Below are 14,848 nucleotides of genomic sequence, written 5' to 3' on the forward strand. Positions count from 1 at the left end.
CGAACCTAAAGTTAATGGCGCTTTTCCGCCGTCAAAATTATATGCCTTTTATATAAGAACTTCTTACATAAGTGTGTGTATATGTGGTATACATGATTTACATGGCCACACTGTTGCAGGCTGCGCGGGAGTCGCCTTGTTCCAGTCAACCGCATTTGAGTCTTGGACACCGACGCGAGCGGACGTATTCGCCCGCGGGCATAAAAACTGTAAAAAAAAACCTTAGTGCCTGTGTTACAGTGGTTTTACTTGTGGACTAATTTGTGTACATTTCTAGTTTTTTAGTTACGGTTATTCTAGTTACGTGGTTTTTGAGGTATGTTGGTTTCTTTAGTAATGCATTTTCAGGTGACTGATTAGTTTGTAATGTGCTAATATTTTACGGTTTTCACATTGAAAATTCGACGTTTTGTGGAGACTTTCACGGCGTGTTTTTATTAAAATTTGGTAAGAAATGCTTCTACATTGATTTTAACAAGTTTTTTAAACTTATGTAGAGCCCTAACATGGCTAACTTTACCTGAAATACTTACCTATTCGCTTATCATTTTTTACTTAAAATGTAGAGACCCGATTTCTCTCTACAAAGTTAGACGTGAACCATTATGTAGTTCTTATAAGAAAATATTATAGGTATGGTTTCGCACCTTCGTTCGAGTGGATTTAGGTTTTGAAATCCCATTAGAACTCTTTGATTTTCCGGGATAAGTAAGTAGTAGATACCTATATGTTCGTCTCGGAGATGCACGCTGAATCCCAACAAATTTCGTCAAAATCGGTTTAAAGGATGGGCTGTCATGAACATACAGACATACACATTTAGCATTTACGATACTTATTAATAGTACCTATTAGGATTATCACTTACCTACTTGGAAATTTCAAGCATTTTCAGAACGGTACAGCTATTAAAGTGAAGATACCTATTTTCTTTTAGGTAACTCTATGTTATAAAGTACCTACCTGTTTAGGTACCTACCATGAAGGTTTTATAAGGTCTGGATATGAGTAGTTACCTACTTAATTGAGTTATTCCGTCTCTACATTTCCCGACTTTTTTTTTTTTTTTAATTTATTGATCACGTAAATTTCAATAATACATTTTAAAATAAACATTTCGCCATCCTCTAGAAACTGTTGAAGTTTATGTGAGGATGGCGAGTTCGCGTTATACAAATTTAATAAAATATGGGTAAAAAACTGTTAAAGCTGTTAATTAAGGCATATTTGTACTTATAAATATCTTTACATGAAACACTTCCTAGACCTAGACTAGGCATCCAAACAACTTACGGAACGATTTTCATGTGTTCTTATAAGAAATTTTCATTTTTTCTTGTTTTGGTGCAAATGTCTAATTATTTTGTTTCGGCTCATAGAATCAACTATAATATTATAAATGTGAAAGTGTGTTGGCTTGTTGGTTTATTGGTTTGTCCTTCAGTCACTCCGCAACGGAGCAACGGAGTCGACATGGTTTTTGGCATGTGCATAGTTAAAAACCTGAAGAGTGACATTGATTACTTTTTATACCGGAAGCTCATAGTCTTCCCATGTGATTTTAAAAACTTCACACGCGGACAAAGTCACCGGCATCAGCTAGTTTGTGTACAAATCAATCAACACTTAAATCTTAGAGACTATAATGAAATAAGCCTTTGAGGTTTCCAAACGCGCCCTATTATTAGAAGAGGCCCACTACAAACTCGGAGAGCTATTCTCTACAAATAATATAAACTATCTCTCAAGATTTATTACATAGTACTTATCTAAGATGTAACTGAAAATTATCATCAATGGATCTCGTGCGTGTGGCGACGGCAGTTATTTTTTATGATAACAAGTTTAGCTTTCCAATTTTCACTGGAAGTATGAAATCACACAGACAATTTTTCATAATCAACCCCAAACTGGTGGTAGAAACATTAGCTATAGAAACATGACAATTTAAAAGAGCTTAATAAGTTTTAAGAATAACCAATAAAACATATAGCTGTGGTAACCTAGTGGTTAGGACGTCCGCCTCCCAATCGGAGGTCGGAGATTCGATCCCGGGCACCCACCTCTAACTTTTCGGAGTTATGCGCGTTTTTAAGTAAATAAAATATCACTTACTTTAACGGTGAAGGAAAACATCGTGAGGAAACCTGCATGCCTGAGAGTTCTCCATAATGTTCTCAAAGGTGTGTGAAGTCTGCCAATCCGCACATGGCCAGCGTGGTAGACTATGGCCAAGATCCTTCTCACTCTGAGAGGAGACCCATGCTCTGTAGTGAGCGGCGATGGGTTGATCATGATGATGATGATAAAACATTATTTTAAGACTCCTTTTGATAATATATTTTAGTTATAATATTATATTTTTTAAGGTTTTAGTTTTAGTTTATATTATTAATTAATTAACTTTTAAGAATAACTTCAAAGTTTGGAACATCTGCGCAAAGTTGCCTATCTATCGGTAATAATTTATTATTCAAGTGTTGTAAGTGCTCAAAGTTTAACTCTAACCGTCACGTAACTTTAATCGCCTGTCATACCACTGTCCATACACACCCACATACCTTAGTCAAAGCAAATGACAAAATCTATCTATATATAAAATTCAAAGTCCTGACTGACGGACTGACTGACTTATAATTATATCAACGCACAGCCGCTGGTCCTAGAGACATGTTTGGAAGGTGTGTTCTTTGTAAAGAGTAGGTGTCCATTAAGAAAGGATTTTTCGAAATTCCACCCCTAAGGGGGCTAAGTAGGGGATGGAAGTTTGTATGAAAGTCTCATTTTTAAAGTTACATCGATGAAAATTGGTTAAAAAATATGTATTTCACGATTTTTGAAAATTCTACTGCTGGGTTAGATAAGGGATTAAAGTTTGTATGAAAGTCCGTCATTTTTCAAGTTATTACCATGAAAATTGATATTTGGGTTTTCGGTTACAAAAGAAAAAATACGTAGGTACCTATTTCAGGATTTTTGAAAATTCTACTCCCACGCCGATTTTCTAAATTCCATCCGAGCGACGCCGGGGTTTGTCAGCTAATCGAAATATATGAAAGGAAAAGGTGACTGACTGACTGACTGATCTATCAACGCACAGCTCAAACTACTGGATGGATCGGGCTGAAATTTGGCATGCAGATAGCTATTATGACGTAGGCATCCGCTAAGAAAGGATTTTTGAAAATTCAACCCCTAAAGAGCTGAAATAGGGGTTTGGAAGTTGTGTAGTCCACGCGGGCGAAGTCGCGAGCATAAGCTAGTATCGAATATGAAAGTAAAGAATAGTATCAAAACGGTTGCATAAAAGACGAACTTAAATAAAAAATTAACAACAAATGACTGAATAGTTTGCGCTTTGTATAGTTACCTATATTATAATGAGTCGATATAGATACGTGCTTTTGTCGAAGCATGATTATTGTCTGCGCTCCATATTAGTTTTTCAGAATATTTTTACAATCACTATGACATTAAATATAAATAAAAATCATGTTATTTTTAAATTATTCTCTTTAGTAATGAATTTTAGCCCCATAAACCACCGCTATACAAAAAAACCGGCTAAGTGCGAGTCAGGCCCGTGCAACGAGGGTTCCGTAATACAGTCGTATTTTTTCGACATTTTGCACGATAATTCAAAAACTATGATACATAAAAATAAATAAATAATTGTTTTACAATGTACAGGTGATGACTTTTCATAGGATACCCCACTTGATATAGTTATCTTACTTCGAAAATTGAAAATACTAATTGTTAGTTTATGACCACAATTTTTTTTTTGTGTGATGTAACCACAAATTCACGGTTTTCAGATTTTTCCCCAAATGTCAGCTATAAGACCTAGCTACCTGCCAAATTTTATGATTCTAGGTCAACGGGAAATACCCTGTAGGTTTCTTGACAGACCGACAGACAGACAGACAGACAGACAGACAACAAAGTGATCCTATAAGGGTTCCGTTTTTCCTTTTGAGGTACGGAACCCTAAAAATCACATCATTTTATTACTACAGTCCAAGACTCTATTTCCTTTAACTATCAACGAGTACCAACCTATTGTAATCGTAAAGATATTTTTATTAAAAAGGGACATATCAAATTATGGGTATGTAGTAAGTACCATTACAGAGGTTTGCTTTAGAGGTTACGCCGGTAGCTGTATGGGAAAATAACACCAACACAATGAATAACCTAGACCCGCCCGTTCACACACTTGAGGCGATTAGATAAAACGCCTGTTTTCACTGGCTTATGTAAGTTTTTAATCTATTATTTAACTCGCTAGTTGACGGGTCTTAATTACAAAAAACGTGGCTTTTTGTTGTTTTTGAATGAGTACGATTTTTTTGTTTCTTTCATAGATTTTGTGCTATAAAAAATAATGCTTCTCTACCTCTACACTTATATTTTTGAAACATGTTTACAAATCTATATTTAACAGAAAAAGGTGACTGACTGGCTGACTAAATTATTAACGCACAGCTCAAACTGCTGGACGGATCTGGCTGAAATTTGGCATGCATATAGCTATTATAATGTAGACATCTCCTAGAAAAGGGTTTTTGAAAATTCAATCCCTGGGGGGTTAAAATAGGGGTTTGAAATCTGTTTAGTCCATGACGAAGTCGCGGGCATAACCTAGTTCTAAAACATGTCATTATCACCTCTGTGATACCCCGTCCCTGGCGTATTACTGAGGACGCGTCTCCTCTTAAATGAGAAGGTTTCAGGCCATAGTCCACCACGCTGCGGATTGGCAGACTACACACGTCTTTGAGAACATTATAGGGAATTCTTAAGACATCCCTATCTACAGGTTTCCTCGTGATGTTTTCCTTCAAAACAACTGATATTTAGGTATTTGTTTAAAACGTGGATAAACTCTGGAACGTTAAAATGCGTGGAATTAGTATAATTTGTGATTTTTTGTCTGTATGTTTTTTTGTTGTGTTTTTTTTTGTATGTTTTTGTTGTGTTTTGTAATGTGTACTGTGTTTGCGCTATGGTCCCAAATTAATGAGTATTTATTTATTTAAGAGGTGTGTGCCCATGACCGACCCCCAACCCCACGAATAGTAGGCCGATGTCTTAACCACTAGGCTATCACCGTTACAAGGCAATAACCTCAACATTATGTGAATCATGGAAGAGGTCGCAACCCTCATCAATCACGAATATATGCAGAGTGATAATACCAAACTAACTATAATATGGCATTCGGTGACATAGCTGCCTTTCCATCTGTTTTTGTGAGTAGAAAAAGAGAGAAAAAAACACAAAAACTACAATGCCCGAACACTTTCTAAACATCGACCAGGCGGCAGATTGACAAGCGAAATTTCGTAGTGGAATATAAATAGCGATTTTTAGTTATAACTATAGAGTTTGCACGTGGTTTTGTTCGTGTACTACAATGTAGTACACCCAAAACCACGACCGAAAGTAATGTACATCAACATTTAGAAGGAGCGGCCGAAAGTAATGTACATCAACATTTAGAAGGAGATAGCAGATTTGTAGAGCGTTGTCCCTGTCATTGAGACCGACAAAACGTCATATAGGTTGAGTGACTGAGACAACGCTCTACAAAGCCGTAATGTCATTCTAAAGGCCGATGTACATTACTTTCTGCCGCGTGCGCGTTTTATATACAAATATAAAATTTTTGTTTTTAAATTTTGAAAGTTCTTTTGAATCTTCAAGTGAATCTACCACTGGTTCTGTTTCCCTTTACAAAAAGAAAGCCATTTAAAAAATCAGTCGAGTGCGAGTTGGACTCGCACAACAAGGGTTCCGGACAATCGTAAAAGAAATAACACTTGTTTTTTAATTTTCATGGCGGCTGCTTTGAAATTTTTAGTATTTGTTGTTATAGCGGCAATAAAAATACAGTGAAATATTATATTTACATTCTGTGAAAATTTCAAGTATCTAAATGTCACGCTGTACGGAAGGTGAATAGTGACGTCACAATCCGTAAACGACAATTTTTTTACATAAAAAAAGATTCCGACGAATTGAGAACCTCCTCCTTTTTTGAAGTCGGTTAAAAATAGAGTAATTTCTGCGGGAAAACATTTACTTAAATGTTAAAAAAATTGAAAAATACCTATTTGTCATGTGACGTCATTAATCGCTTTCCGTACAGCGTGACGTTAATAATTAATTATTTTAAAAATGAATAAAAATCATAATTTTTTTCAAAAAAATTTTTTTAATAATGAATTCTAGCCCCATAAACTGCCGCTATGCAAAAATCACTTCATTTTATATTACTGCAGTTCAAGATCCTATTGTACATACTTAGAAAAATATATTATACACATATAAAATAAAGTCGCTTCCCGCGTCTGTATGTATGTATGAACGCGTTGATTTTTTAAACTACGCAACGGATTTTAATGCGGTTTTTACTTATAGATAGAGTGATTCAAAAGGAAGGTTTATTATAGCTATAGTTTAATTCTCAAAAAATTAGAGATCCCTAGAGAAATTGAAATTGTGAATTAGGTCGGAAAAAAATCCTCTCATTTGAGAGTTTCCGAGGCAATGACACCTCAATGACACCACATTAGTATCTACATTGCACCCATGCGAAGCCGGGGCGAGTCGCTAGTATTATATAAAACGTAATAGGTACGAGGCTAACGAGGCTTTAGGCATTTTTTAACAAAAGGTTGTCCAAGTTACCGTTACATAGAACCTAATTTTTCGTCTAAAAATTTGCGTTACGCTACGTTATCGGCAAAAATAATAATAAAATTGCATGAAAGCACTCGCAATATATTATTTTTGGGAAATTTCCTGATCGACGTTATAATATGAAAACTACCTTAAATCAAGTATAACTTACCTACTTCTACTTATAATTTTTTTAATTGAAAATATTACAACAAAACTTGAAGCTAGCCTTATTTAATTAGGGTACAAATCTTGCCCGCGTGGACAACTGATATTTAGGTATTCCATTATATATTTAGTGCCAGGAATACTGGCTGCATTTCCGTGCTGGACAGCCAGGCTGATCGTTTGCGCCAAAAATGAACCAGCCCTTCTGTCACCAGGTGAGGTAATGAACCTTGTTATTAGCCGTGGTGAAATGTACGATACATTATTTTTTTTTTAACATATTGAATGAATGAATCTACGTCAGTCAGTCAGTGGGTGGAGGAATAGTGGTGTGCAGTCACAGAGCGAAACAACGATTCACGCCAACGCGCGACGCCGCGCGCTCCGTCGCGTCGGTCAGCTCTGAACTGAGCTGACGCCGGCGAAGCATAGCTTTACGGAATTTGAACTACGCTTTACATAGTATTACCTACTACTACATAAAATACTACAATACATAAAATACTAGATGTTGCCCGCCATTTCGCACGCGTGGATCTTTTCAAAAACCCCGTGGAAACCCTTTGATTTTCGGTGATTTAAAGTAGCTTATGTCCTTCCCCGGGACGCAAGCTTCACCAAATTTCGTCGAACTCGGTTCAATGAATGAGCCCTGAAAAGCTAGCAGACAGACACACAGATAGACAGCCAGACGGACACATTTTCGGCTGACGGTGACGGCTCATGGTTCGTTGGATTATTTTTTTAGTCTGTAGACACAGCATACAGAATTTCCATACATCACTTCCGAAAAACCAGCAGTGCATCAATTGCCAGTTCACTTAGTTCACGTGGCTCATGGTTCGTTGATTTATTTTTTAAAGACTGAAGTCACAGTATACAGAATTTCCATACATCACTTCCGAAAAACCAGCAGTGCATCAATTGCCAGTCCAGTTGGTTCACGTGGCTCATGGTTCAGTGGAGCAGGACGCAGGACTGTTTGATTCGCTCGATGACTGCGCTGTTCACTCATCGGGTGGATTCAGATGGGTTGCTGCTCATTTCTGACGTCAGTCAGTTGGCTGACCTGTTGCGGGACTTCTTTTTTATTTGATAACAAGCTTTTGACTGCATCTCACCTGGTTTAAGTGATGGTGCAGTTTAAGATGGTAGTAGGCTATACTGATAGAGTTATGGTATGGCATTTATCTATATACCCATACCCCTATTAGATGCAGCATCATTGTCGGCTTCCTGCGACACGTTTGACGTCGTATGTCCACCTAGTGAGAGGGCTGCCAACGCTAGGTATGCTTTCCGGTGGGAGGCCGCCATTCCTCCACCACCCAACGACAATCGAATTTTTCCAAACTAAATAATTTTTCGTAACTATTTTTAAATATTTTATTCTATTGACAGAGACTTAATCAGACCATGACAGCAATTATTTAATACTACTATACTTTGACCTTATTTTTATTTTGTACTAATCTTGCTTTATAATAAATTCTAGTCAACATTCTCATAATATAATAATATATAAGCATGCAAATGAATAATATTTAATATCTAGTAATGATAATTTTAATAATTTTAATCCTATTCTTATTGTATCTTTAATATTTACCATTTTATTGTACCTAAAATTGTATTTGCAATACCCTGACAGGGTCTCATGTATTTAGCTTTTAGCTTTAAGCACCCACCATCAATAAATGTAAATGTATATGAAAGCAAATAAATAAATCTGAATCTGAATCTGAATCTGAATCCAAATTTCACCGAGCAATGCCGCGGGTGGTCGCTATCTGATGAGCTCCGTAGTGCAGTGGAATACGCTGTGGTCTTATCAGTGGGAGGCCTCGGGTTCGTTTCCCGGCAGGGTGTTGGAATTTTGGATTTCAGAATCATCCAAATTGCTGCTGATTCATTGAGTAGTACACAACAATTACCTATAGGTATTTCTAGAATAAGACAATGGTTCTACAATCCCCTTCCCTTTCGTTGCTCAGAGCGATTAGTACTTATAATAAAACTTGTCATAAAAACTAACTAACCTCACTTTAGTCTTATTTCAATTGCATCATTAGCTAACTGGCAATATTACAGGGTGTAACCAGAACGCTAGCAAAAACTTAGTGTTATTGTTATACTACCTAAACACAATCCAACACCAATAACCATTTGCCTCATTTTGTAGTTTTAGTGATTTAGTACTTTTCAGACGCGCAATGTATAGCGTGCAAAACTCGGGTCAATGCCCCACCTACGACGTGGTATTGACTCTGAATGGCCTACTATCGCAACGTTCGTTGTCCCTAGCGTCAGTCAGATGTTTTATTTGTGTAATATATCGAACTTTTATAAAATATAGGTTTTTTTGCATTTTTTTGGTGTTATCATATCAGTAATCATCAGTAGTATCAACTGTCTTCGTTTTTGCTACCGTTCTGCTTACACCCTGTATAAGGGCGGGTGCACGTTAGGGTTTGACATGGTTAAAGTCCCGCAAATTGCTAATGCGCGTGGCCGCCATTTTAGTGACGTCAGCACTACTGAAGTTTCAAGCTGATGGTATATTTTTATTAGACGGCTGACGTCAAAATGACGTCATTTCGATTTTAATGAGACATGGTTCCAGCGCAATAGCAATTTGCGGGACTTATAGGAGCATTTTATGTTATGTCAACAGCCAAACAGGCAGCGCCATACACAGTGGCGTGCACAGGGTTTCAAGCTAGGGTAGGCATTAGGTAGGTAAATGAAAAATATGCATTGAGCTATTACAACTGCAACAAGCAGTGCATTTATGCCTCTATGACCTGCACGCCACTGGCCATACACAGATACAGTCACCTAACCATTGTGCGTCCCTGACCTACAATAAAATGATTTTATTTTATTACTAGACTAGCTTATGCCTCCGACTTCGTCCACGTGACAAACTTCAAACCCCTACTTTACGCTCTTAGGGATTGAATTTTCTTTATAATATTTGGAGAAAAACTTTGTTTTATAATATTTTTAGAGAATTCACTCCAACAATGGTACTGATTCTGAGCACAATCACTTTAGAGTGTTTAAATGTAAAATTCTGTTTCCGTCCTTTTTTTGCAATATTAAAAAGAAAAAGATGCAGATAGCTACTTTAAATTTAGTTAAGAGAAAGACAACAGAATCGTTGCCCCTGGAACTCTAAAGATATTTTATTATTTTAGCGTTTAGTTCCGCGTAAAAAACAAACCAAAAAAAGAAGATGGCGACTTTGAAAACACGAAAATGGTTTTTGCTGTGAATTTATCTATTATTATTAATTTATCATTCGCGGCCAGATGACGTAAAATTGATTAGCCAATCGTATCCACTATGATTTTACAAAGAATTCAATTTCGGCCCAAGTCGTGATGACAGTTGAGTAACAATTAAATGGTGAATTTCATGAAATTACAACGATTACCTACAGGCTAACATTTCATTGATTAAATAACATCAATACGAATGGGTTCAATAGGGTTTTGATGGACTGTAGTAATAAAATGATGTGATTTTTTATATAGCGGTAGTTTATGGGGCTAGAATTCATCGCTAAAGAGAATAATTAAAAAAAAAACCCGGCCAAGTGCGAGGCAGGCTCGCGCAACGAGGGTTTCGTAGTACAGTCATATTTTTTCGACATTTTGCACGATAATTCAAAAACTATGATGCACAAAAATAAATAAAAATCTGTTTTAGAATTCACAAGTGAAGACCTTTCATATAATACCCCACTTGATATAGTTATCTTACTTTGCAAATTGAAAATCCTAATTATTAGTTTATAACCACAATTTATTTATTTTCGTGTGATATAACGACGAATTCGCGGTTTTCTGAATTTTCCCCTAATACCAGCTATATGACCCACCTACCTACCAAATTTCATGATTCTAGGTCAACGGGAAGTAGGTACCTACCCTGTAGGTTTCTTGACAGACCGACAGACAGACAGACAACAGAGTGATCCTATAAGGGTTCCATTTCTCCTTTTGAGGTACGGAACCCTCAAAACCATGATTTTTATTTCTTTTCAACATAATTAATTAATAACGTCACGCTGTATGGAAAGCGAATAATGACGTCACAATGCGTAAATAGAGTAATATCTGCTGGTTTTTTTTTTGTTAAATAAAATGAAAAATATTTGACGTTTACGCATTGTGTAACTTTAAAACGGCTCTGCAATCATAGTGGGTAGTGAAGCGAAAAAAGTGACAAGTTCTCAGTTTAAGATGATCCTTCAAATCAGTAATGTAATTACATAACGACAAAAAACTATCAATGCCGATTCATTTTAAGTCAGAGGTAAACAGATTTGTAGCTAATTGTTAAGAAAAATGCTCAAAAAATTCGCCGTTGAAAATTGGCCTGACCTTCCCTAGGTCTGAACTTGGCCTAACCTCGGCTATGCTTTAGAATTTAGATAACAAATGTGATGACGTGTATACCTACTTAATAAAATGATAAGCAAATTATTGCATAGACACTCCCGTAGTTTTATATCCCCAAAAATCTTCCATATACCTTTCACCAAATCTCATCTCGGAAATCAAGCCAAAATTATGCGTATATGTGCTAAATTTAACGAAATATCAAAAAAGATACCTGGCATCAACATATTTCATGACTCAGCTACTGCATTCAAAAAAAAGTTCTTATCATTTTACGGTGGGTTCATCTCCTAAGTAACTTAGTTATTTGTTTAGTTAAGTAGTTACCTAGTTAAGTTCTTTTTATTTGTCAAGATATTTTGCAAATGCTGTGTACACATTTTATAGATACATTTATCAGCCTGCGTTTGTTTATAAGTGTCGTAGTTTGTGTTAAATTCATGTATTGTGTGTGGAATAATAAATAAAATAAAATAAAAATAAAATAAAATGATCAACTCATCGCGGGCTCTCTACTGAGCACGGATTTCCTCTCAGAATGAGTAGGCTTTTCCCTACGATGGCCAGGTGCGGATTGGCAGACTTCACACGCCTTTGAGAACATTATGGAGATCTCTCAGGCATTCAAGCTTCCTCATATATGTTTTCCTTCACCGTAAAGCAAGCGATACTTAATTGCTTAAAATGCATATCACTCCGAAAAGTTAGAGGTTATTTATTATTTTATTTTAATTTAGTCAAAAAAAAGTCTAGTTATCGACTTAAAAAAATCAGTATTTGTTGATACAATTGATGACTACTATTAATTTGTTGCACTACGGAAGTTTTACGTAAAAAAAAACAACAAAATCAAACTGTACAAGTCGAAAATACGGAAGTTTACGTTTTTACTCTTTTGTAAGTATTTCTTTCATTAATTCTTATTCATCCAATAGGATTGCATAATTTTTCTGTAATAGGGTACCGTTTTTCACATTTTCTTCCCAGAATTTTCTGATAAAATGATTATTTTATTCAAATAGGTAGTTATTCTTTTGATACCTTGACAAAAAAGTTAAAATTAGGTATTATTAGTGAATCAATTTATTTTTTACCATGTTACAATAAACCTCAAGTCTAGCTTTATCTAATTACTGTACAAATTATTGATTCTTTGCGCAAAAAATGAGCCAGCCCTTCAGATGAGGCAAAATATTATCCATACTTTCCATACTTAATATTATAAATGCGAAAGTTTGTCTGTCTGTCTGCTAGCCTTTCACGGCCTATTCGTTCAACCAATTTTGACGAAATTAGGTACAGCGATAGCTTGCATCCCGGGGAAGGACATAGGCTACTTTTTATCCCGGAAAATCAAAGAATTCCCACGGGATTTTCAAAACCTTTTTGTATAATTTAGTACCTGCTAAGACTCCATGGCCTCCACGGCAAATGGAACAAAAATTCAGCTCTCGATAAGAGAAACATACTTGCCTCGCTTACCGGTTTCAGCCATTTCTGCCGCACTTTCCAGTGCGAGGTCGTCATTCCAGCACCTTGGGACCCCAACGTCTATCAGTCAAAAGACAAGGTACCACTGAGTGGGGATTCCGCGCTGAGCTTTCCGGTGCGAGATCGCACCTTGGGTCCCCAACGTCTATAGGTCAACCGACATAACCTACTATTAAACAAAGTCAGGGCCTACCTGCCCTACTCCGAATGTGAAGAATGACACAAATAAATTCGTTAATTCTCCACAAAAAATATGACCATCTGAACATCCCTAACAAAAACCGAGGTCGATAGTTGACCAACAGTTTTTTATCGACATCGATTACCGCCGAGGTTGTAGTGCCGTTTGCGCAACCATTTGTCACTTTATTATTTAGGCTTGTAGTTTACAATGGTGTTAAAATATCATATTTTTATCGATATTTTTTTATTGAATCTCAAGTTATTTTTATGAAAGTTTTAAATTTATTGACTTGGAAAATTATCGAAGTTAGGCTATGTGTTAAGTAGATACCTACTAGATAGGTAAGTTGCAGATAGGTTTATTTCCCATAATGCCCCTAATATTATGTGCATCCAGACATAATTTTTAGGATTCCGTACCTTAAAAGGAAAAAATGGAACCCTTGTAGAATAAACTTTGTTGTCGGTCTGTCTGTCTATCAAGAAACCTACAGGGTACTTCCCGTTGACTTAGAATCATTAAATTTGCCAGGAAAGTAGGTCTTATAGCAGACATTCGGAAAAAAAATCTGAAAACCTTGAATCTAGGGTTACATCACACACACAAAAAAAACGTGATAATGAATTAATAATTAATATTTTCAATTTTCGATAAGTGAGATAACTATTCCAAGTGGGGTATCATATGAATTCACCTGTGCATTCTAAAACAGATTTTTATTTATTTTTATGCATCATAGTTTTGAATTATCGTGTAAAATGTCGAAAAAATACGACTGTAGTACGGAACTCCTAGGTGCGCGAGCCTGACTCGCACTTGGCTGGTTTTTTTTACATATATCTACCAGCCTCTAGAACAAACAACAATTAATCTAACTTCTTCATTACTCGCGCTTCTCGCAATCTTAATTCAATTTATAAAGAATCCAGCATAGACTTATTTTATGGTAGTGTACGGCAAAGTTTAACTAAGTAAGTTGTTTACTAGCATAACGTAATTATATCTACTTAGTTATAGCTATATTATATATAAGTAGTTATAGCAGAAAGACAGACAGGTACACTTTTGCATTTATAATATTAGTATGGATATGGATTAGTTAATAAAGTTTGATACATTAATCTAGCAAGCGAACGAGTGCGCATTAGAAAAAAAATCAATATCCCGTATTAATTACCGCTTGGCTGGTAATTAAAACCCAATCGAGCAAAATAAGTAAGCTACAAGCGTACGAGTCAATATATTTCTACTCATTGGAAATCTAGATCAATACAATACATCATTGATCTATAATTTTGCCGTCGCGCGCGCAGTCATTGTAACGTCTTCGCCGGATGCGCCGCCATTGCTCGCTCGACCGTTCCAAATTCAAAACGGAGCCGCTTCCGGTGTGACGTCAGCGCACGCCATTTTGTCTGCGCCATTGTGAGCATGGGAAACGGGAGGAAGAATGAATTTCCCTCAGGAAAGGACGTCGTTAAATTGGACGGTGAAATTTTTATGGCCACTACTTTTTAATGAGGTTTCGACGCTTTAATTAAGTTTTTTTTATCGGTTTTTTATATTAACAGGAATGGTTTTAGATAATGTGTCGGAAAATCGTGTTTTCTCTTCTACTTAGTGTTAAGCTGGTATAGGTTATAATAATACGCAACAGGTCGAGATGGCAATCGGGGTGGGGACGCCCCGCACACCCACACAGCCCCCGCGCTAACCCGGTGCAAGATAGGGACGTCCCTCTGCCTCATACCTCATACTATAGGTACCTAAGTACCAGCTTAGGTACTAGAAATGGAGAAAAACAAGTCAACGTAAGAGTTTAGAGTGTATGGCGTTTAAGATCGTTTGCTCGCTACCTCTATTAAAAAAAAAAGATTATTAGGTTTTTTTTTTATTTTTTTTTATTCAG

General features: G+C 36.3%; 1 protein-coding gene across 3 annotated transcripts in view; it reads left to right on the forward strand.

The window, feature by feature from the left end:
* Window positions 1-217: 217 nt before the first annotated feature.
* sv (paired box protein shaven) overlaps window positions 218-14,848 on the forward strand; it is a 125,527-nt gene continuing 110,896 nt past the window's right edge. For all 3 annotated transcript variants that reach the window (XM_034980889.2, XM_069506718.1, XM_069506719.1), the window contains exon 1: window positions 218-316. The gene's annotated coding sequence lies outside the window, so the exon portion shown is untranslated. The remainder of the gene's footprint in view (window positions 317-14,848) is intronic.

Source organism: Maniola hyperantus, chromosome 23, assembly GCF_902806685.2.
Source record: "Maniola hyperantus chromosome 23, iAphHyp1.2, whole genome shotgun sequence".
Classification (NCBI taxonomy): Eukaryota; Metazoa; Arthropoda; class Insecta; order Lepidoptera; family Nymphalidae; genus Maniola; species Maniola hyperantus.